This window comes from Chrysoperla carnea, chromosome 2 (genome assembly GCF_905475395.1).
Source record: "Chrysoperla carnea chromosome 2, inChrCarn1.1, whole genome shotgun sequence".
In the NCBI taxonomy this organism is placed as follows: Eukaryota; Metazoa; Arthropoda; class Insecta; order Neuroptera; family Chrysopidae; genus Chrysoperla; species Chrysoperla carnea.
The window spans coordinates 19178650-19201158 of NC_058338.1; the positions used below are offsets into that span (position 1 = coordinate 19178650).

At 27.7% G+C, this 22509-nt stretch overlaps 1 protein-coding gene across 1 annotated transcript in view; it reads left to right on the forward strand.

The window, feature by feature from the left end:
* The first annotated feature begins 224 nt into the window (after positions 1-224).
* Positions 225-22509, forward strand: part of LOC123292442 (N-alpha-acetyltransferase 80) — a 66971-nt gene continuing 44686 nt past the window's right edge. Inside the window, exon 1 of the mRNA XM_044873103.1 lies at positions 225-249. The gene's annotated coding sequence lies outside the window, so the exon portion shown is untranslated. The remainder of the gene's footprint in view (positions 250-22509) is intronic.

The window sequence follows — 22509 nt, forward strand, 5'->3', positions numbered from 1 at the left end:
TGTGATTTGCGTTATTTCTTTGATTAAAAAGTGATGTGTTTTGTCAATCCATAAATTGTAATTTGCATTAATTATCTTTACAAATTTGAATTCTATAATTAAACATTTGTGTTTTGTTTGAAATTATCGTCGTGATACTATGTGCAACATTCGAGAAGCTTATATCATCGAGGTTTCAGATAATTCCCACTGTCCATCCTATTTTGCCAACCAAACCTCATTTACCACGAGATAAACATCGAAACACATGTGAGTACATATTTCATTTAAATCAATCCACTGTGAGTTCATTTTTGTTTGGGCGCAATTTGCCCCTACATTCTCTATTATCTCATGTTAGGCAATGTAACTTGTCTTTAAATTATAAGATTTTGCTTAAATGAAATAACTATCTTATTGTTAAATATCGAATACATTTATTTTTTCGAAAGTTTCCCATTACATGGTAACCCTCACATATTGAAAGTATATCAGATAAGCCAATCAATTAATATTGTTGTTATGGACTTGTTTGATCAAAACAGTTTTCTTAACCACAAGTACCATTACTATCATTATTATTATTATTATTATTATTATTAGATAGTACCTACTACTGTCATTGTTATTATGAATATAATTATAATATGAATTAATAATTGATTTAACATTAACAACAACAACAATAATAATAAACAATAACACATATACACATAGTATAGTATATGTAGTATAGTAAGTATTAACATAGTCACATTCTCATAAAACATATGTATCAATGATTCATTCCAGTCACATTGTATTTTAATGCTTTGTATATTGTACCTATAACCTATTATGTTATAGTTAGATAGATGTAGTATGTAAGTATGGTGTGTACAGTATGTTTATTGTATATGGATGTAGTAAATATATGAATGGTATGTTTTGTATGTATACAGTGTGTCCTGAAAATGATTAGCCATGATTTAATGTGGTTGTAGCTTTAAGTCTTGCTCCTACATATGCAAAATGTTGAAAGTTAAAAACGGAATTAGAAGCAAAAGAAGGTCTTTTTGAATTTTTTTATATATACTCTTACATATAAGTTAAAAACGAAATTAGAAGCAAAAAAAGGACATTTTTTTAATTTTTAATCTGCAATAATGAAGCACAAACAACAAGCGTTGCTTGGTAGTAAAGTTAAAAATGTTACAAACAAAATATAATAAAAGGAACCGCTCGCATTTTGCTAAAACATCATGGAATTTGTTTCTAAGATGTCAAATATTATAAGTAACGCATGGAATAATGGTGCAAATGTTTCTATTTGTTAATAAACAATAAATTGTTGGTCCAATCTAACTGTTAATGTTAAAGTTGACTTACAAAATTAATAAATAGACAACTCTAATTACGTATACTTTGTACATGCAAAATAGTTTTCGATTATTTGACAAACACTTAACATTTATATCAAAGTTGCCCATTTATTAATTTTTTAAGCGAACTTTAACATTGATCTTATCATTGACTTAAAAATTTATTGTTTATTAACAAATACAAACATTTGCGCCGCTTAGTCATGCCTTACTAATGATATTTGACACCTAAGAAACACATTCCATGCGAGCGGTTTCTTTCATTTTCCTGTATTAGCCAATTTTTTTTAACATCTTTTACTGAACTATAGTAGGTAATATTTATTTACAAAATTCAATAGAAATTTCACAATGCCGTTAACTAACTTTCTCGGGCTAGATATTCGTATCCAGATATTTTTCTTTAAATGAAAGTCACAAACTCAAATAGAAAATTTTGATTTACTGAAAAAGAAAAAAAAATTTACACACGCACAGAAACTGCGGCCTAGCGGACAAGTACAAGTCCCGACAATAGAAAATTTTTTTTAAAATATGGTTGATATTGAAAATAAGCAAAATTTTGAAAATATCAATAATTTTAAGCATTTTCTAATAACAATGAAGAAATGGCTTATTGTATAAATAACATTATCTGTTGAAAATACAGTATAATAAATATATTTAAAAAAAAATGAAGAAATGCTTAAAAGTCTGTAGTCTCCACTGTTGTACATCATTGATGACATAGTGTTTCGTTACATGAATAAGTTTCACAGAAATTGAATGTCAAAATCTACTAAAATTGATAAATTTTGACATTTTGACATTTAAAAGAGTGCTTACAACCTTATATCATGACCACCAGAAAAATAAGATCTCATTAAAGAATGACTAAGTACTTCTAGAACACACTGTATAGTTTAGGTAGGTTATGGTTACATTTAATATATGTATGTATCGTGTGAATGTGGTATGGTTGACAACATTTAGTCGTTTTCAATAATACTTGCATCCTCAATCACTTTTAGACGGATGAATTTCTATCGATTTGTATAAAAATCAATGTAAGATTGATTAAACCAATATTATCAGGTAGACTGATGTATATTCGTGACTTAAACAGCATACTGTTGCGCATCTCTGAGAGGCTCATTTTTTTTACGAAGTTTCTACAACCGAATAAACAATTGTGGAAAATTTCAAAGATTCATGAATTTTTTCCATTGAGATATTTAGTTTCATTGTACTACATGCGAAACTTAAAATGATCCAGCGAAAATTACTTAATTAAAGAGGAAAAATATTACTTCTTTTTACAAGATAATACATCAAAGCAATGTAACACTTTCTAATAATTTTAACTTGAAAACATTTACACATACTCAAACTGTATTTATTTATACGTACATATGTATTACTGTATATACAATACAATTTATCATTTAAGTAAAGGACTTGTGTTGCGGTCATGTGAACAACATCGTATGACATATCCGTATACCTACCTCTATAGGGTTGACGATGACTAATATGACTCATACAACATCCCCATATAATCATAATAATAATAATAATATCAACGTATTTCTCTTTCCATCCCTAAAGACAACAATAATCACACTATATCATATAAATATATTTATATACATATATATATTGTATATAATATGTAATCCGTAAAATGTATCCATGTAATCTACCTACTTTTAATTTTATACTTTTGGTACTTAGAAGTTAGATTCTGTATGTTTCAATGGTAGTATTTTTAATAAACATACGGTACAAAAATATGTAGCTAAAAATAGGTACATGTTCTTTTTGTACTTTGGTGTATATGGTGTATATGGTGACGACTGGTCGAATAATTTTTGAGATACGGACTAAAATCGATCCAAATATTGCGATATCTCTGAAACTATGCATCCAATCAATAAATTAACCTGATTTTTATATTTTTTGGATCAAAATTACCCCATCCACCGAGTTACGTCAAATTCCAAAACATAAAATTTTTTGCGATTTCCTCGATTTTATCATAGGGGTGCCCCTTAAAAAAATTGCAAAAAATCGAAAAATTTTGTGTATCTCCAATTTTTATAAAACTCAGTATATAAGGTAATTTTGACCCAAAAAGTACAAAAATCGGGTGCATTTGACGACTGGTCGAATAGTTTTTGAAGTACGGACTAAAATCGATCCAAATATTGCGATATCTCAGAAACTCTGCATCCAATCATTAAATTAACCCGAATTTTATATTTTTTGGATCAAAATTACCCCATTCACCGAGTTTCATCAAATTCCAAAACAAAATTTTTTTTGCCGATTTCCTCGATTTTATCAAAGGGGTACCCCTTAAAAAAATTGCAAAAAATCGAGAAATTTTTTGTATCTCCAATTTTGATAAAACTCAGTATATAAGGTAATTTGGACCCAAAAAGTACAAAAATCGGGTGCATTTGATAACTGGCCGAATAGTTTTTGAAGTACGGACTAAAATCGATCCAAATATTGCGATATCTCAGAAACTTTGAATCCAATCATTAAAGTAACCTGATTTTTATACTTTTTGGATCAAATTTACCCCATCCACCAAGTTTCATCAATTTTTTTGCGTTTTTCTCGAGCCCTTAAAAAAATGGCCCGATGTGTCGAGGTACAGTAAAAATTCTCTTTGAAATGCTCAAATGATTCGTCTAAGAGTACTATCCGATCCAAAAACATTTATGTATAATGCTCCACCTGTAGAAATAGATAGTTTTATTACACTGTGATAGTATAGTACTTACAAACCGGGTATGTAATATACATAGAAAAACGTGGGTGTACAAATATAATATTATTCTTATTTATTTATTTGTATAAAAGTAGGTACTACATATTTATATTGAATTAAAGATTCAATAATATGTTTTTAAAAATATCTATTGAAGTACTACAGCTGAACCCCATTTTTATGCCCTCAGCAGCAACTCATTATAATTTTTTTAAACCACATATTAAGGGAGATCCCTCATAATATAGTAAGTGAGAGTGGTAAAAATATGGTACATTTCTTTTACCACTAATACAAAATGCCCGTGTAGCTTTATTTTTATATTGTGTATAGCTAAATACATTTGGGTACCCATTATATTTTATCTTACTTGAAATTTCACGGAAATTAAAGCTGATGGCCTTACAGAATTTTCGTCTTACAAAGTAACGGCGAACAGGAGAACACCACAAAAATAATTTTGGAGTAGTGTCTTCAAAGCTAAAGGTAGGGTTTAATATAAACACTAACCAAATTTAATATAAACCAAAATTATACCCAACGAGATGATGACATAAATAAAATAAAACAAAAATCGTAAAGGTCAATTTTAAAATATTGATTTAAGAAGTCAAATACGTGTTTCATTGTTTAGAGAATTAATTATTATGGCTATTTGAGCTAACAATGTAATAAAATCTTAGAAGTAAAATTTAACCTACTTTTAACTAATATTATAACTATTTTAACCCTATACTTTATGAATTAATTGTAATATTAATTTAAAAAAGGCATACTTCTGATTTAGTAGCCAACCCAATATTTGCGTACATTATGTCATTTGCGTCATTTGGCTTGATCATGATATTTATTATGATATAACATAAAATTTCCTTGTACTTACTTTAAATTATCTCTATTATCTTTAACTTCTGATAACTCACAACTAATTTTTTTTTTTTTTAAAAACATTAAATTTCGACAAAAAATACAAATTGACAGATTGCAAAATATTTTTGTATATTCTAAAAATTCATGCCAAGCTGAATCGATCAAAAAGAGGTTTAGTTTCCTAGGCAATCTACATGTCGTTTTTATTTGTATGTTTTGGTTTTAAATCCCAACCAGCAAATAAAATAGAACGTGCGATAAGAAACATAGTTAAAACAAGTGAAAACAAACAATTAAGTGAGTTAATTGTTGAAATATCATGTATAGACAGTGTTGATGCGCAATCGTTTGTTTTTTTGACGTCACGTAAATAACAAAAGATATTCACTTTTAAATAGACACACACACAACTGATATTCCTATATTAATACATACTATAAAATTTGCATCTAATTAACGCCCTCGTGGGTAAACAGTGATGTTTACAAAAAAATGTTTCAAACAAAAGTTTTTTATAAAGAACATTTTTTACATTTAAACTTTTGTTCTATCTCTAAACCGTTAAGAGATGGGTCCTACGGACCCAAGACCCAATTGACCAATGATGCTCATTTACGAACTTGATATCACTTTTTACGTCCTGAGTACGCTGTAAAAATTTCAGCTCGATATCTTTTTTCGTTTTTGAGTTATCGTGTCCACAGACGGATGGATGGACGGACGGACGGATGGACGAACGGACGGACGGATGGACGGACGGACGGACGGACAACCGGAAATGGATTAATAAGGTGATTCTATGAACACCTATACCAACTATGTATATTTCATATATACATGGTATAAAAACCATAAAGTACATTAAGCTATGTTATTTGCGTACATATGTGTTATGGACTGTCATACCCAGTGATTTCTAAACGTTCTAGAATGGTAAATCGCTGCATTATAAAACTACAAACTGTGCTGAATATATTCACAAACTGAAGTACACAAAAAAAATATAAGAAACTGGAAATTTCAATTTAAAACTTATAGAAAAGCCGTATATTATTATTATTATTATTTTTTTTTTATATTAAAAACCTGATGATATTCTTTCTTTAAATAGCTTGAAGTGATCTTAATTCATGGTGCGATTGACTAACACGTGGTGCATATTATAATTGTAAAATCATTCAATAAACACTCGACTAATTAATTATATCAGAATAGTAAATTAACGTTTCAATACATAATTAATCACTGTTGAAGAAGGTTAATAATATTCTACTTGAATAAATATTATAATAATTATGTAGACATATATTTACCAAGTAAATCCAATGACATTTATCTATATCTATGTATATAAACAGATCAAATACAGCTTCAACAAGATGAATATACTACAAGATAGCAAGTAACAGAGTTAACTATTGAAATACCCTGAATTGTCTTGGAATTATCAATTATTAAATTTATATGATCAAATCTATTTTTAACCGACTTCAAACAAAAAAATAGGAGATTATAAATTCGACTGTATTTTTTTTAAATGTGTGTTACCTCAAAACTTTCGACTGGGTGAACCGATTTTAATGATTCTTTATCTATTTGAAAGCTGCTGCTTTCCGTGTGGTCCCATTTTATTTTGGTCCAGTTCTGATAACGGCATTCATGAGAAAATCATAAAAGTCTTAAATTTGAATTAAGTATGCACGACAACAGGACGAATAACTCAATATCACGCCAACCGATTTCGATTATTCTTTTTTCAGTTTCAAATTAGTTAGTGTACTTCAGATTTACTTTAAATCACAAAATAAAAAAAACTTTTAACAAAAAGAAAACCAACTTCAAAAGAAAAACTTATCCAAAACAAATTAATATGCACTAAAAAGTAAAAAAATAACGATAATATAATGTAGTTAAAATTATTGTTATTTTTGGAGTCGATGTCAACCAAGCAATTTTGTTTTTTCGAAACGAATTTCTATTTTGTTTTTGTTTATCCGTTTAGTGGAAAATCGACATTACCTCATTTAACACCGTGTTATAAGTAAAGGTGTCCATAATATTCTTTGTCCATATATTTTTATTAATTAAATAACAAAGATTCGAAATATAATCCGCAGTAGATTCTAGTCTTTAAATTTACTATCACTCCAAGAGATAATACTTAAAATTATCGCTATTTAATTTGTCAACAGGTTTTAACTATTACCATTTACATTCTTACATAAAGATCATAGTTATAGTTCGGTGAACAAATAATAATTTGTTTACAATTTTAAATGAATTTTAATGTTATTACATAAATTTGTCTTTTAAATAGGTTTCATGAAAACTAAAACATGTAAAATAACAAATAAAAGTCAAGTTATTTTTAAATAATTTTAATTCTGCAGTCATGTGAAATGATTCAGTTGGAATACTTACCTATCGAGTAACAAATAGTACCAAAACCGAGCACATGGCCTTTAAAGGATAACATATAATTGTAAAATTAATTTTTTTAAATTATTTTACTTCCTGTGTACTTTCCATTTGAGTTTAAACGTTCTTACAAGTTTCCTATTTGTAATAACCATCAAAATGATGTAGGAACAATCACTAAAAGTGTGTCTGTATGTGGCTTATCAGGAACCCATCTTTTCCTTCTCACGTGTCGAGGTACCATCTGACTTATTTGTGTACGCACCGGACGGAAACCCAAAAATATTGTGTATAAAAAACAATTTGCGAAAAACAGAATATACGATCAAACAATCTTTTACTTTATGTGGCATTGCCATTCTTTCCCGGGTACAACTAGTTAAATATATTTATAAATAAATAACATAATAATAAAAGTGGAAACAAAAATAAAAATACATATGTACATACATGTTATTACTGAGGATATCCTTTTCCCAATTAGGATTTCCCAAGGCAAAACCAAGTTAAAAATAGGATGGGTACAACGACTCAAACACAGTTTTCATATTCAAGGCCACATTTCACTCATAAATAATACCAATTAATCACTCGTAAGTAATACCAATTACATCTAATAATTTTATCGTAGTGTTTTCAAAACATTTATTATACTTTAATTACTCTTTTTCTGCTTGTCTCTTAGTTTTTTCTGACTGCGCTAATTGTTAAAATACCATGTAAAGGCAGTGTCGTTTGTTTTTTTACGTTATAAAAGTAATAAAAGATAGCCACTCTTACACACAAAGTAATAAAAGTATCTTTCTTCTAACTTCTTCTTTGGATATAGTATATACATGTTATAACAAACAAACGCATACATAAAATATGTAACGTATAAATTTCATTCTAACGTATAAATTTCTAAATTTTGTAATGGTTGACCTTACTCTCGCAGCGAACAATAAAAATGTATTAGAAGATTGTATTATGACCTTTTCATTCTCTCCCCCGCGTTTGTCTTCCTGAATGCAATTCCCTTGTCCGTTTTGGTTATTATTTTAGCTCAGATTTCATAACTTCACTGAAACCTTGACACCTTGCCTGGTATCAGAATGACTACGTCACACCCTCGGCATAAGCTGTCTTTTGGATCCGTTACGTATTGAAAGACATTCAATCATTATTAGTCATGGTAGAAGGGCTAAAATGTTTTCTGCTAATAGCTTTTCATTTTATTCTTTCAAAAAGAAAGTTGCTTCTTATCTTTTGAAGTAACAACGATGCTTAAAAACTATATAAAAATTGAGGTAATAATTTTATTTGCACTTTTTCCAATTTGTGATCCAAAATGCATCTACAATAAAGCATACAGCAGTTTACACATATGTTTGCATTACATACATACGATACACATTTATGAAGTTGAGTATTTTCTATTTATCGATTACACTCATAGCTCAATGCTATCTATGTATGCTTTATGTAAACTAATAGTAGTTTAGGGACTTTGATGTATGAACCTGAACAGACAATAATAAATTGACGCTTTGGTTGATGTTACCTACATTTTATCTCATACCATTACCAATCAAGTCAATAAATATCATCATCATATATATAACATATATAGTATGTTTATCCGTTATTTGGATATTCCATTTTTTTCTAATTTTCATGAACTGTGTTACGTATTGACTCTGTGCGTAGTCATGGTTGGGAATGAATGAATTTTAGCGTTAAAGGAGGCTTTTATGACTAATTTTCATTTTTTAACATGTAAATGGTATAGTAAATGTCAAATTTAAATTATAGAAAAATAACAATTAATCAAACTTGTTGCATTAGAAGTTGTGAAACTAAGTGAAATTGCAGAAGCAATTCAGAAGCTTATTTACTGCGCGGAAGAAAAAAAAAGGTTCATGGATTTTTTTACATGCCCTATCATAGAATATTTTTGAAGGCTGAAAATATCACCATGAATATGACCTTATTAACCCCCGAACTAAAAAAAGGCTGCTAAAAGTTTGACCGCTATGTGTGTCTGTCTGTCTATCTGTCTGTGACATCGTAGCGGCTAAACGGATGAACCGATTTTAATTTTTTTTCTTTCGTTTGAAAGGTAATTTAATGGAGAGTGTTCTTAGCTATGTTTCAAGTGTGAGCATAAAATAAATCATGATTTTAGAAATTTGATATCAAATGCCATCTATGAACAGTAATCAGAAGTTACCAAAGATCAGGTTCCCTTTGTTAATAGTTAACTGTACAGCTTTAATTATTATTACCTAGCTATTATCCTATCAAATATTATTTATTATACATATATTACATCTTTACCACGCGCCTATAAAAGTTTTCACTTCAATAATGGTGGGCGACACCGTAGCCAGACTTAAACCACATACTCACATTATACATATATTGTGTTTTAAACAAATTATTATTAAACTACACTTCTGTTGATATGAAATAGCGTCGTCCATGCAGCTAGCTAACCATCCATCCAATTCATTCATACCATCAATTAAATATCCGATCAATTTAAATTGCCCTCAAATTTAATTTGGCTTTATCTAACAGAATATACAGGTAGCAAGGCTAGAGTTAACTAACTCTAACTGCTGTATTATTAGACTCTATACTCTGTGTTTGGTTGTGGTTTGAATATTTTAATAATAAAATATTATTGTAGCGAATTTTCACACTATATTTTATTGTTCAAGCCAGTCAAGTTTTTTTTTCATTGAACATTATTTTATGTAGAAAATATTAGACCGGTCATTGAAGTAAAAATAAATTGTGGTTTAAGGAGATATGCAAGGATTGAATAAAACTAGGAATTTCAATAAAACTTTCAATAAATACATTTTTTGATTAACAAAGTTTCCAAAAAACACAAAAAATTCGTTTTTTTTTATCGTTCAAAGTTTGATGAATCATATAGGTTATCCATTTCAATTGGATATTTCTATATCAAAAAATCAAGAGAGTGTAATAAAAAAACTATCTAAAATATTTAGACAATCTTTTAGTTTATATTAATTCCATAAAAATATAAAGTTGTCGGATATAAAAACAAAATTTCAATTTAATTATGAGTTCATCGAAAATCCATCATTTGATGAACAGAAATTAGCTGATTTTACAAACATTGGCCACCCCACGCTTTAAATTTCACATTACAATTAAAATTATTATCTAAGTTCTTTTTAGTGTAATAAAGCGTAATTTGTTTTCTTACTTTTTAGACTCGTAAAAATTACTAACTTTTTGGATAACAAAATACAATTTTTTGGTTATCAAAAGGCGTAGAAATGAATGATTCAAGAAAGACTAAAAATTTGCTGTATGAATTGGTAATATTTATTGTAATTTTAAAGGAGGCAGTGGTTAGGTTAGGTTAGGTAAGAGTGGCTGTCCTGGGGTGGGAGACATTTAGACCATAGGGTCCAATAATGCTTCTTAATTTTAATCAACTTTAAACTATGTCAATTTTATAAAATCGTAGTGTCCAATCTTAGCGTATGATTTCAGTATCAAAACCTTTTTTACTGATCCTCTAATGTCTTGCCTAAATATATATTATGTATTGTTAAAAATGTGGTTATATAAATTTAAATGGATGAGAAATGTCTACTAAAGTTATATTTTATTTCCAAAACTGTTATAGATATTTATATTATATTTATCTAGACAGATATCGATTAATTTTATGACTTTATCACTTTACTATTTAAATTTTTCATCCAAATTTATTTTCTATTGTTAATTAGTAATTAGATGAGTAAGTAATGTCGCTAAGTTAACAAGTTAAAATCGTAGTCTTTTACTTTAAAGAGCCTTGTATGCATATATCTATATAAGTCTCCGATCCAAGACTTTCTTTAGAAGTTTTTCAAGAAGTTTTGCCCATGATACTCGATGACATTGTAACTTTCTATATAGGTTCAATCATTAAATTAACATGAATTTTATACTTTTTGGATCAAAATTACCCCATCCACTGAGTTTCATCGAATTCCAAAAAATTTTTTTTGGGTTTTTCTCGATTTTTTCACAGAGGTGTCCCTTAAAAAAATTCCAAAAAATCGAAAAATTTTGTGTATCTCCAATGTTGATAAAACTCAGTATATAAGGTAATTTTGACCCGAAAAGTACAAAAATCGGGTGCATTTGACGACTGGTCTAATAATTTTTTAGACACGGACTAAAATCGATCCAAATATTGCGATATCTAAGAAACTCTGTATACAATCATTAAATTAACCTGATTTTTATACTTTTTGGATCAAAATTACCCCATTCACCGAGTTTCATCAAATTCCAAAACAAAAATTTTTTTTGGGTTTTTCTCGATTTTTTCAAAAGGGTACCCCTTAAAAAAATTCCAAAAAATCGAAAAATTGTGTGTATCTCCAATTTCAATAAATCTCTGTATATAAGATAATTTTGACCCAAAAAGTATAAAAATCGGCTGCATATGATGGCTGGTCGAATAGTTTTTGAGATACGGACTAAAATCGAATCGAACATTACGATATCTCAGAAACTTTGCATTGTAACTTATTATAGGTGAAATAATTTTTTTAATCGGTTTAGTAGTTAATTCAAAAAGGACGAATTTTCATACAAACTATCATCCCTTTTTCACCAACAAAGTTACAAAGTTTCATATATACTTCCATCTCCAATTTGACCCTCTTAAAGAATGAATTAATATGAAGAAAGTAAAATAAACTTTTGTCTCAAACCATGAGCTCATATAGGATATACTATGCAAAAGAAAAATATATTCATAATAATTAATTATACATAGTATGTTACATTTTAGATTATCGATAAAGATGTCATGTTAAAACATTCCCGAGAGCGAAGTTGCTAGCAATTTTAATGTGATTAATATATTAATTGCACTAATTTATTTATAAATTTAATTTATAAATTTTAAATAATTAAATATGAAATCCAATGTTAAAAATAAAATGTATAATGTAAATTAAATTGCAAAATATTAAAGGACATTTTAATATTTTAAAATAAATATAAAATCCAATACATAATTTATCAAGTATCTTTGATTATGACGTGTGTATGACAATGTGCTGTATATTATTGTATATTATTATTATAATGCTATGATTTATGTACTATAGTAGTTAGTACCTAATATTTAAACAACACAGGTGTATTTCATATAACAATATATAATCATTTAAATTACAAAATAATATAATATATTTTATTGTAGGTAGATACGTACGTGTAGGTATGTATACATATACATCTCTATATATTGCGAAAGTAAGCATGCTTGTTTGTTTGTTTGTTTGTTACGCTTTCACGCTTAAACTAGCGAATGGTTTTTAATGAAACTGTAAAGCAATATAGCTCATACTTGAGAATAACACATGAGATATAATTTATAAAGATATATTAATAAAAATAAATAAAAAAAGAATTAATTTAATTTGACATAACAGATTTCTGTTAAAGATTTCAATATAAAATATTTCACGGACATCTTTTCTGATATACTCCACAAATAATTACGAGTATTATAAATTTAAAAAAATAGAAAACCATACATATATTTTACCTGTGTAAAACAATCCTTACCATTATTTCGAGTGTTATAGAAAGGGGATAAGCGAGAGCAATCTTTATTAATCTTTACTTTTAAACCCAGCGAAGCGGATGGGTATCACTCTAGTGCATACATAAATACATACAGGGTGTTCTGTTATTGATAGCAGAAAATTATACCAGTAAATGAAGTTTATCAAGACAAATGGGAAAGCTCTTTACCAAATTTCGATCTGAGGCCTGATTCGGGAGATGTAGCTATGAGAAAAATAGAAAGATTTATAAATTCACAGACCAATTCAATTCATTTAATTAGTAGGTGTCACTTTAGAATATAGAGGGGAGTATCATAAAACAATAATTGATTGTAAATTGATTTAATTGGGTAGCGAATTCTAAAAAAAAATATTTTGTACAAAAAAATAAGAGATAGAAGAATACATTTTTTTTAATAGAAAAAAACCAATCACACCCACTCCACTAAAAATTTGATAAAGAATTTCTTTTATTTGAGTCTAATGGACAACGAATGCCTACTATAGAAAAAATATACCTACAAAGCTAGTAGATATTATGGGAATGCATGTATTTGTTAGAAAACGGACTTATTAACAAACCAAAACCAATTTTATACATTTAACGATTATAATGAGCTTAAATTTCCAACATTTATCGGAACTCGGATTTGTAGCGTATCACGTGCACGATATGATGGTATAATATTATGGTACTGAACAAGATAGAAAACATTGACAATGTTTATAAATACACCCAACTTCATTTACAATAAATATGTAGTGTGTTTAGTAATTCCATAACCACCTTATATGGGCTCATACTAGAGTTCTTACTAGAGAAAACATTTAATTTACTATTTGACGAAAATAAACGACTTTCGAGGTCAAAAAATTTTAAGATTTTTCACATTTAATTGGGCTGAATTCAATAGCTGGTTATTGACTCTTTTAAAATACAATTGGCGGGCACATTTCAGAAAACTGCCGCAAGTCATAAATTTCCAAAAATGTGTTAATAAAAATAATTTAACGAAAATGTATTTCAATGGACATTTTTTCATGTAAGCTAGTAGCAAATCAATCAATTTTAATACACCATGTATATATGAAATATATCAAGGTATACTAAGTTTAGTCTCAAATTTGTAACGCTTAAAAATATTGATGCTACGAACAAAATTTTGATATAAGTGTTCATAAAATCACCTACTTAGTCCATTTTCTGTAATTTTGTAATTATTGTACCTTTAATCATATTTTTTAATTTATTTGACCGGATCATATATTTTGATTATGTGCCACAGACCTTAACTGCAACAGCAATTTGATGCAACTAATAAAGTCAACTATGCTTTGTCTAACTAGAATTAAGTATTTTATGACAATTATTCAAAGTACATAAACAAACATAATAAACTATACATAAAAAGCCCAAGGCATTTTTAAATTAAATAGTCAAAATTCATTATAATGCAAAGAGTTATAAGAAAAGTACAATTTCTTTAGAAACAATGTTTTATACAACTTTATTTTTTCTTTAAATTAAGTCTTTGCATTAAAAAATATACAGTGATGGGAAAAAGTTCGGCAACCCTACAATCACAGAATTGTAGAGAAAATTTTAGAATATTGATATTGCATTGAGTTTTTGAAATTTTTTTCCATATTTACTACCATACAATATGTGCTACCCACCTATTCAAAATTCTTAACGAATTCTTCAATGAATAATTCATGATATAGATAATCATCGTAAACTATAAATAAACTTTTGTTTTTTTAAATATTCCTTACAAATGGTATAAGCCAAAAGTGGCACTTGCTCTTAGAAAATGTTTTTGTCTATTTCCATCTTTGCCAAATTCTGTGTAATATCAATTTGTATACACGTCAATCTGACGTCTTACGTAAACGTTACTTATGGTCCTCAGGCCGTATACGTCTTACGTCTTACGTATACGGCTTGAAGGACCAATAGCTTACTATGTATTGGGCAGCACTATAGATAAAATGTGTTTTCATCCTTGCTCAAATTACGCGAAAATTTCTGACACTACCTTCCTTACAAATAAAACAAATACTAAAAATATTTTTGACATGGTGCGGAATTATCGACACACTTTATATATATATTTACCTATTTAAGTCACTTAGAACTTCTGTTACATTTTTAGAACGATTAAACTAAGAATTGTTCCACTGTCCTAGCAATTAGTTTGAATTTTTCTAACAATGTAAGCCACTATGTCCTCTACTAAGAGCTGACTTATTATTATAATCTACGAACCCTTTTATTATCTTCAAATATATTTTTTTTTTGTTCATCACTACTGAACTACTAAAACAATAGCCTTAGCAAAGTGCCTAATAATTAATTACTTATTTCAACACTTAGTTATATAAATTGAAAATAATTTTAATATTTTGTTCGGATTCAATTTATAAATAAATAATGTATTCTTTTTTGATAATAATAGGTTTAGTAAAAACACGATTACCTTTTAAGGAACAGAAATATATTTATGGTCCTTTTTATTAATAAATGCTTATGGTTTTTTACTGTATTATTAACTTAAACAGGTTTTGCTTTTACTTTTTTTATTGTGATAGTTGTTTATAAAATTTTTATTAATTAAGTTTGGTTTTACAATAAAAAAATTAAATCAAAAAATTCTACCACGTTACAAAAAACAATTAAAAAGAAATATGTTTCTTATAGAGCCTGTTCACAGAATTTCAATTTAATAGTCTAAGATCCGAATTAGGGTCGACCTTCACCCATCTGTTTACCGAATGAATGTTATTTTTTATGAAGTATAAAATGTTAACAAATATCCCTGTAATGGGTTGCCTAAAGAAATGCGGTCAAGACTACTTTTAGTGAAAATATCAAGAGTAAAATCTTTTGAAATTTTTCTCTTACTTGCATATCTAACGAATTTTGGTCATAAAAGTATGTAGCAGCTCAATAGTAAAAGCCATAAGAAATATGCAGCGGCTGAATTGTCGATCTTTTCATTCTCTATTATCCCATATATACAAGTTGAAAATAGTAATTACGTGCATCTGTTAATTTATTGACTCGCATATCTAAATAAAGATAATTTTGTTACAAATACGGTGGCATATGATTGGTCACAAAATATTGGTCAAAAATAATGTTTACAAGCTTTCCAAGTTTTGATATTTATATTAAAAATAGTCTTGACCATATTTTTAAGGCAACCCGTTACAGGAATATTTGTTAATATTTTACATTTCATAAAAAATAACTTTCATTCGGTAAACAGATGGGTGAAGGTCGACCCTAATTCGGATCTTGTACTATAACCCCAGAGGAAAGTGTTTATGTGATGTTTGTATGCCTGTCTGTGATATCGTAGCAACCACAGGAATGAATAATTTTGATTTAGTTTTGTTTGAAAGGTAACTTGATCCCGTGTTTTTCGATGTTTTAAAAGTTCAATTTTCATGGGAAATGCGATAAAAAGCCAAATTATTTTATCAATTTACTAGAGTGATCACCCACCCGCCCGCTTCGCTGGCTTTAAAAGTAAAGATTGATAAATATCTGTAATTTATGATAATGTCAAATTAAATTAATTTTTAAATTTTTTTGTTTATTTTTTAATATATTTTTATAAATTGTATCTCATGTGTAATTCTGAAGTATGAGCTATATTGCTGTACAGTTTCATTAAAAACCATTCGAGAGTTTTAGCGTGAAAGCATAACAAACAAACATGCTTACTTTCGCATTTATAATATATAGAGATAGAACTTCTCATGCGATATTGCAAGAATATTTTTTAACGTCTGGTAATTAAATACAACCATAATGACTACATTTATTTGGATCCACAACAAAATTTGATAAAAACTAATTAACAAGTCAAATATGAGTTTGGTTTGTTGCCAGAGATATCGTATCTCATGGTGATAATATCTCTCTGTATGGTAATTGATCTGAATAACAACTTTACTGTTATAAAACAATATCATTTAATTACTAGTCCTTAGAGATTGAAGACTACTCTCTAACTATTATGTACTGACTGGATGCTGAATGTAATACGGTTAGATTTTAAACAAAACAAGCTATCAATATAATATAATATGTATATGTATTGTATTATATGTATATAACTTACAATATATTTAGCTGGTAGTCATATACCCTGAAAGTATGAAGTAATTTAAGATGTCTTTATTTCTTATTAGTACTATTCCTTCGTTGAAAAAAATAACAATTTCAATCTCACTTTAAAAAATTTCGTTGTAAAATATTTATTTACAAAAGTGATGATCTAGAGCCAAGAAAGTAATTTTCCAAAATTGATTTAATAGAAGAATAAGACAATATGTTCATGTAAGTGCGACTCTTATGCTCTACTCGTCCAACTTCTCAGGTAATGAAAATAACGTTCAATAATTGCTTAGAAGTTAAAATTACTTCAATATTAATCATTGTACTGCGACATACATCACTACCCGGAGGCTAAAAATTTATCAACATAAATAAAACAATTTCTAGTTTAATTTTTCTCCACCACTTCCCAACACCATAAATTCTACGCTTTTTTTGATTCTTTACAGCAAATCTTGATGTTATTATGCAACGATTGGCGTAAATTCAAGATCACTATCACGTTTCACAGTTTGTTAACGAAAAATGCACTGTCTACGAAAAAGGCACTGTCAATCTCCTTTTAAATTCAACTATTTTGATTGAGACGAGAAAATTAATGTTTTTAAAGTGAGAGTTATCTTAAATTTTCTGCGATGAGTCGTTCGCAAACCCAATTCATTGAATAAGAATCAAGAAAATTCTACCTCTTTAAAGAAGCGTTACTTTGTAATGTAATTTGTTTCACAATTTCAGATGGGAAGATATTTCAGGCTAAGGAGCCGACCTAATAATGGTGTTGTTTGATTATTAGTTGCAAGGATGTTAGTACTTGTAAACAGAAATTAATGTAATGATAGCAAACCGTCATTCTTAATCACGAGCAGATACAATTTATATAACGCCACTAGAAGTCAGTGTCGGATAAAACTGACTTAAAATATTATTTTTAATGGCATTATTTATAAACTGACCAACTTCATTTTACCAAATAAAGTTTCTTTAAAATTACTTTTTGGGTACCATAATTTCGTTTCATATTCGAAGTGTATTTCAGTTTACATAGCGATTTAATTGCCGGGATCGATTAAAATCTAGAGCGGCTGTTATTTTCCTAATAATGGGCCCCGACTGTTAAGTCGCTATGTAAACTTCTAGACTTGTTTTTATTTCTTTTCAGTTTTATTTAAGTTTGTCGTGTTTTTTAATTCTTTAATTAATTTTTTTTAATGTTTTTTTACAATTTTTGTTTGTTTTACCTGCCAACCCTCAAACAAATAAGAACGATAACGTCCGATAAGGACCATAGCTCCAAAAAAAGTCTTCGTTATTTCGTTTCATAAACTTATTTAGGAAACATGAAATGTTTAACCAAAAATATAAGCTTTTTTAATCGTGCTGCACAAGGAAATTGAAAAATTTAATTCCATTTAAATCAAATGACCTCCTTGAATGTTTCAAATTATAACATTCTAATGAAATGTTGAATCATTTCTTTAATAAGATATTCAATAAATAAATATCTTACCATCATTTTAAAAATGAAATGGACATTTAGTTTATAGCAAGAGTGTTAAATTATTATTATAGTTATTATAGGCTGAAAGTGTAGCTTATAATTATGGTAAAAAAGTATCCTTTTTTTACCCAAACTCTACTCTCTTGAAATCTATTGTGGAGGCATAACAAGACTCAAGTTACTAAACACATAAAATATTATATACTTTGTGCTGGCTATGTTTTTACATTATAGAGGAAGTTGGGTTTTATGAAATACAGTTTACATTTCTACTACAGATATGAAAATAATGATTTAACCTTTTCATATTAATTTGTCGCAAAGAATTCGATCATCTTATCGAATATAAACGAGCAATAAATGATGTTCGTCTACTATTATCCGATATTCCAACGAAGTTTGTGACCTCGAGCAACGAACGCAATTTTGTCAAAAATCGAAAAAATCCGTAGAAATTACAGCTTTTTTTCCAGATTTTTTCGATTATAACCCTAAAAATGGTAGTTTTTTAAATATTTTTTTCCAGATGTTTTTAAACTAGACTTAATTTGCTATAATATGATACTAGAATCGTCACTGAAGATCCAATGGTTTGCGAGAAAAATCTGTTCAAAATTCATCATTTTTTCTAACTTCGCAATTTTTTGCAATATTTCAGACTTCATTCCAACTATTGAGAAGTATTTCCACTTACCTCCGACGGAGTGTGCTAGTGTTGTTCAGGGTCAACATTTATTCAAAACGACATAATATATTGCAGAAAATTGCGAAAAAATGATAAACTTTGAATAGATTTATCTCTGAAACTATTGTATCTACAGAGTCTCAAATTGTAGCAAATTTAGTTTACTTTTAAAACATTTTGAAAAGGTACTTCAAAAACTACCTGTTTAGGGTTGTAATCGCCAATATCAGAAAAAAACCGAATTTTTCTCGACTTTATACCAAATTCCTCTACAATGTTATTATTATTATTCATAATACTACTTTTCTTATTATAAAATTAATTAACAGAAATGAAACTTTTGAATTATTATAATTTTTATTTTATGTAAAAAATGTGTTTTTAATTACTTTTTATATTTTTTTTATAGGCCTAAAATATATTAATTCGAATGCATGAATTATTTTTTTATACTTTAAAATGGGAAAAAAAATTAATAAATAATATTAAATTGCCTTTTTTATTAGTGCTTGAATTTGTTCCGAAGAACAGATGATAATTTATATTCAGAAAGACGTTTATCAAACTGATTTTCTAAAAACATGAAAATATGTATATGTATAGCTAATAACTATAGACTGGATCAACTGAAATTGAATTTTTAATTTAGAAATTATGCCCAAAAAATATAAAGTATGTATTATACGTGGATATCACTTAAATGTATGCGACATATTTGGTGTATGTATGTATATTTCTTTCGTTTAATTTTAGGTATATGACGTAAAAAAACAGACGATTGGGTAATCAACACTGTCTTTACATGGTTTTCAACAATTAATTCAGTTAATTGTTTGTTTTTACTTGTTTTTAAAGTAACTAACACCAGAGTTTTATTACTCTATAATTTGAAACATTTACAGAAAATACACTATTTGTTTCAAATTATACTTGCTGTTGTTAAATTATATATCAAAGATTAAATTATATATGTAATATATATTTGAAAACAAATAAATTATTACCCTTTTAAACGATTCCAACCATAATAATGTAGAAGGTCTTATTGGTTAAATTATTGATTATAATGGTAGGGTTTAAAGAAATGAAAGTGATGAAAACCGAAATAATTAAAGTATAATTTTGTGAATAACATTTATGTGTATTTCGTGGTCGTCGGTGATAATAACAGACATAAAAAGAAATAATTTTTAAACAAGAAATATTTCTTTCATATACCGGTGTGATTTGTCTATACTGGAGTTGTTGTTAAGGTATTCGTTTCCCTACAGTATGGTAAAAAAGTTTTGGTTTATTGCCCGGTACATACATATAAACCAAATACATGCAATTATTTTTTAGCTTTACAATACAAGTGCTGCTTATAAATTTGATAATATAGATATCGCTCTTCAATCATTAATACTCTATCTATAGTCGTCTTTGTTTATCAAATGATGGATCTTCGAATTATAATAATTAAATTAAAATTTTGTTTTTATAACATCACTTTCCTTATGTTTTTATGGAATTATTATAAACTACAAAATTGTCTAAATATTTTAGATAGTTTTTTATCACACTCTCTATTTTTTTTTTTGTATACAGAAATATACAATTGCAAAGGATAATCTATATGATTCATCATTTTTTCAGCCAATTTTGAACGATAAAATAATAATAAAAAGCCGATGACACCATTTTTGTGATTTTTGGAAACTTTGTTAATCAAAAAATTTATTTATAAAGTTTTATTGAAATTATTCAATTCTCGCATATCTTCTTAATAATAATATTGATTTATATATTTTCCATATGATCCCACTTTTTAAATTTACAATTCAACGAAATTAATTCGATACCAGTATTATTTTTTTTCTTAATTCATTCAAAATCATTTAATCTTTTTTATATTATCATAACTTTTTTTATATTTCTATTAACAAGTCTGTTGAACATAACTTACGCCCTTAAGATAGTACAAATAATATATAATTTGTACGAGATCAATCGAACAGGTATCATTTAGTTTTAGCTGTAGGGTCAACTATATTGAGACATTTGTATATATACACTTTGTTTAAAAAAGCCTATGCCCAAATTAAATTATAGAAAATATTTTATTGTTACAGGCCCATATACTTATCTATTTATAACAAATTAATGTTAAGCATTTGATGTGGACGGATTTCATAAACGGGGCTCTTCTTATTTCATTTCTCATCACAAAATGCAATAAATATTAATAATAATAATATCCAGTAGTTATAATAAAAAAATAATATTTTGTAATAGTACAGGACACGTTATAAGGTCGACCTTCATCCATCTGATAACCAGATGACATGTTTTTATACCATTTCAGTGATCGATAAACACGCCTGGGATAGCTTGTATATCGAACTTTTGCACTACTATTTTTGCAATGGGTGATTGGTAAACCTTAACGAATTGGTGTAAATCTGTCAATATAATAAGTAACTACACCGATCTGTTAACCAATCGAAATTGGTAGCAGAAGAAAGATAATTTAATTACAATAATAATAGTAAAGGCTTGCGTAAATTTTACATTCCTGGTGCAAGGTTACACTCTTTACCATTTTATAAATGTTTATAAAAGATAATATTTTTTTCCCTTAAAGATTTTCTGTATCTCTCAAAGTTTTAAATTTGTGCTTTAAAAATTAATAATTGATATAATTAAAATGTCTCAAATAACTTACGAATGAAAAACAGCAAATAATATAAAGAACTTCACAAAAAATAATTTAAGCTATAAATGTCTTCTCACAAAATGTCTTCTCTTAATAATTCCAAAATCTTACCAATTATGGAATAAGTCATCAAATTGAAAGTCTTCTACAAGGCAAATTTGAATTTGTTATTCAAATATAACAATGATATCGATAAAGCATCTCGAGTTTTTAAAATTAAACCGTTTTTCTCGATTTTTTCAAAGAGGTACTCATTAAAAAAATTGCAAAAAATCGAAAAATTTTTTGTATCTTCAATTTTGATAAAACTCTGTATATAAGATAATTTTGACCCAAAAAGTACAAAAATCGGGTGCATTTGATGACTGACCGAATAGTTTTTGAGATACGGACTAAAATCGACCCAAATATTGCGATATCTCAGAAACTCTGCATCCAATCAATAAATTAACCTGATTTTTATACTTTTTGGATCAAAATTACCCCGCCCACCGAGTTTCATCAAATTACCAAACA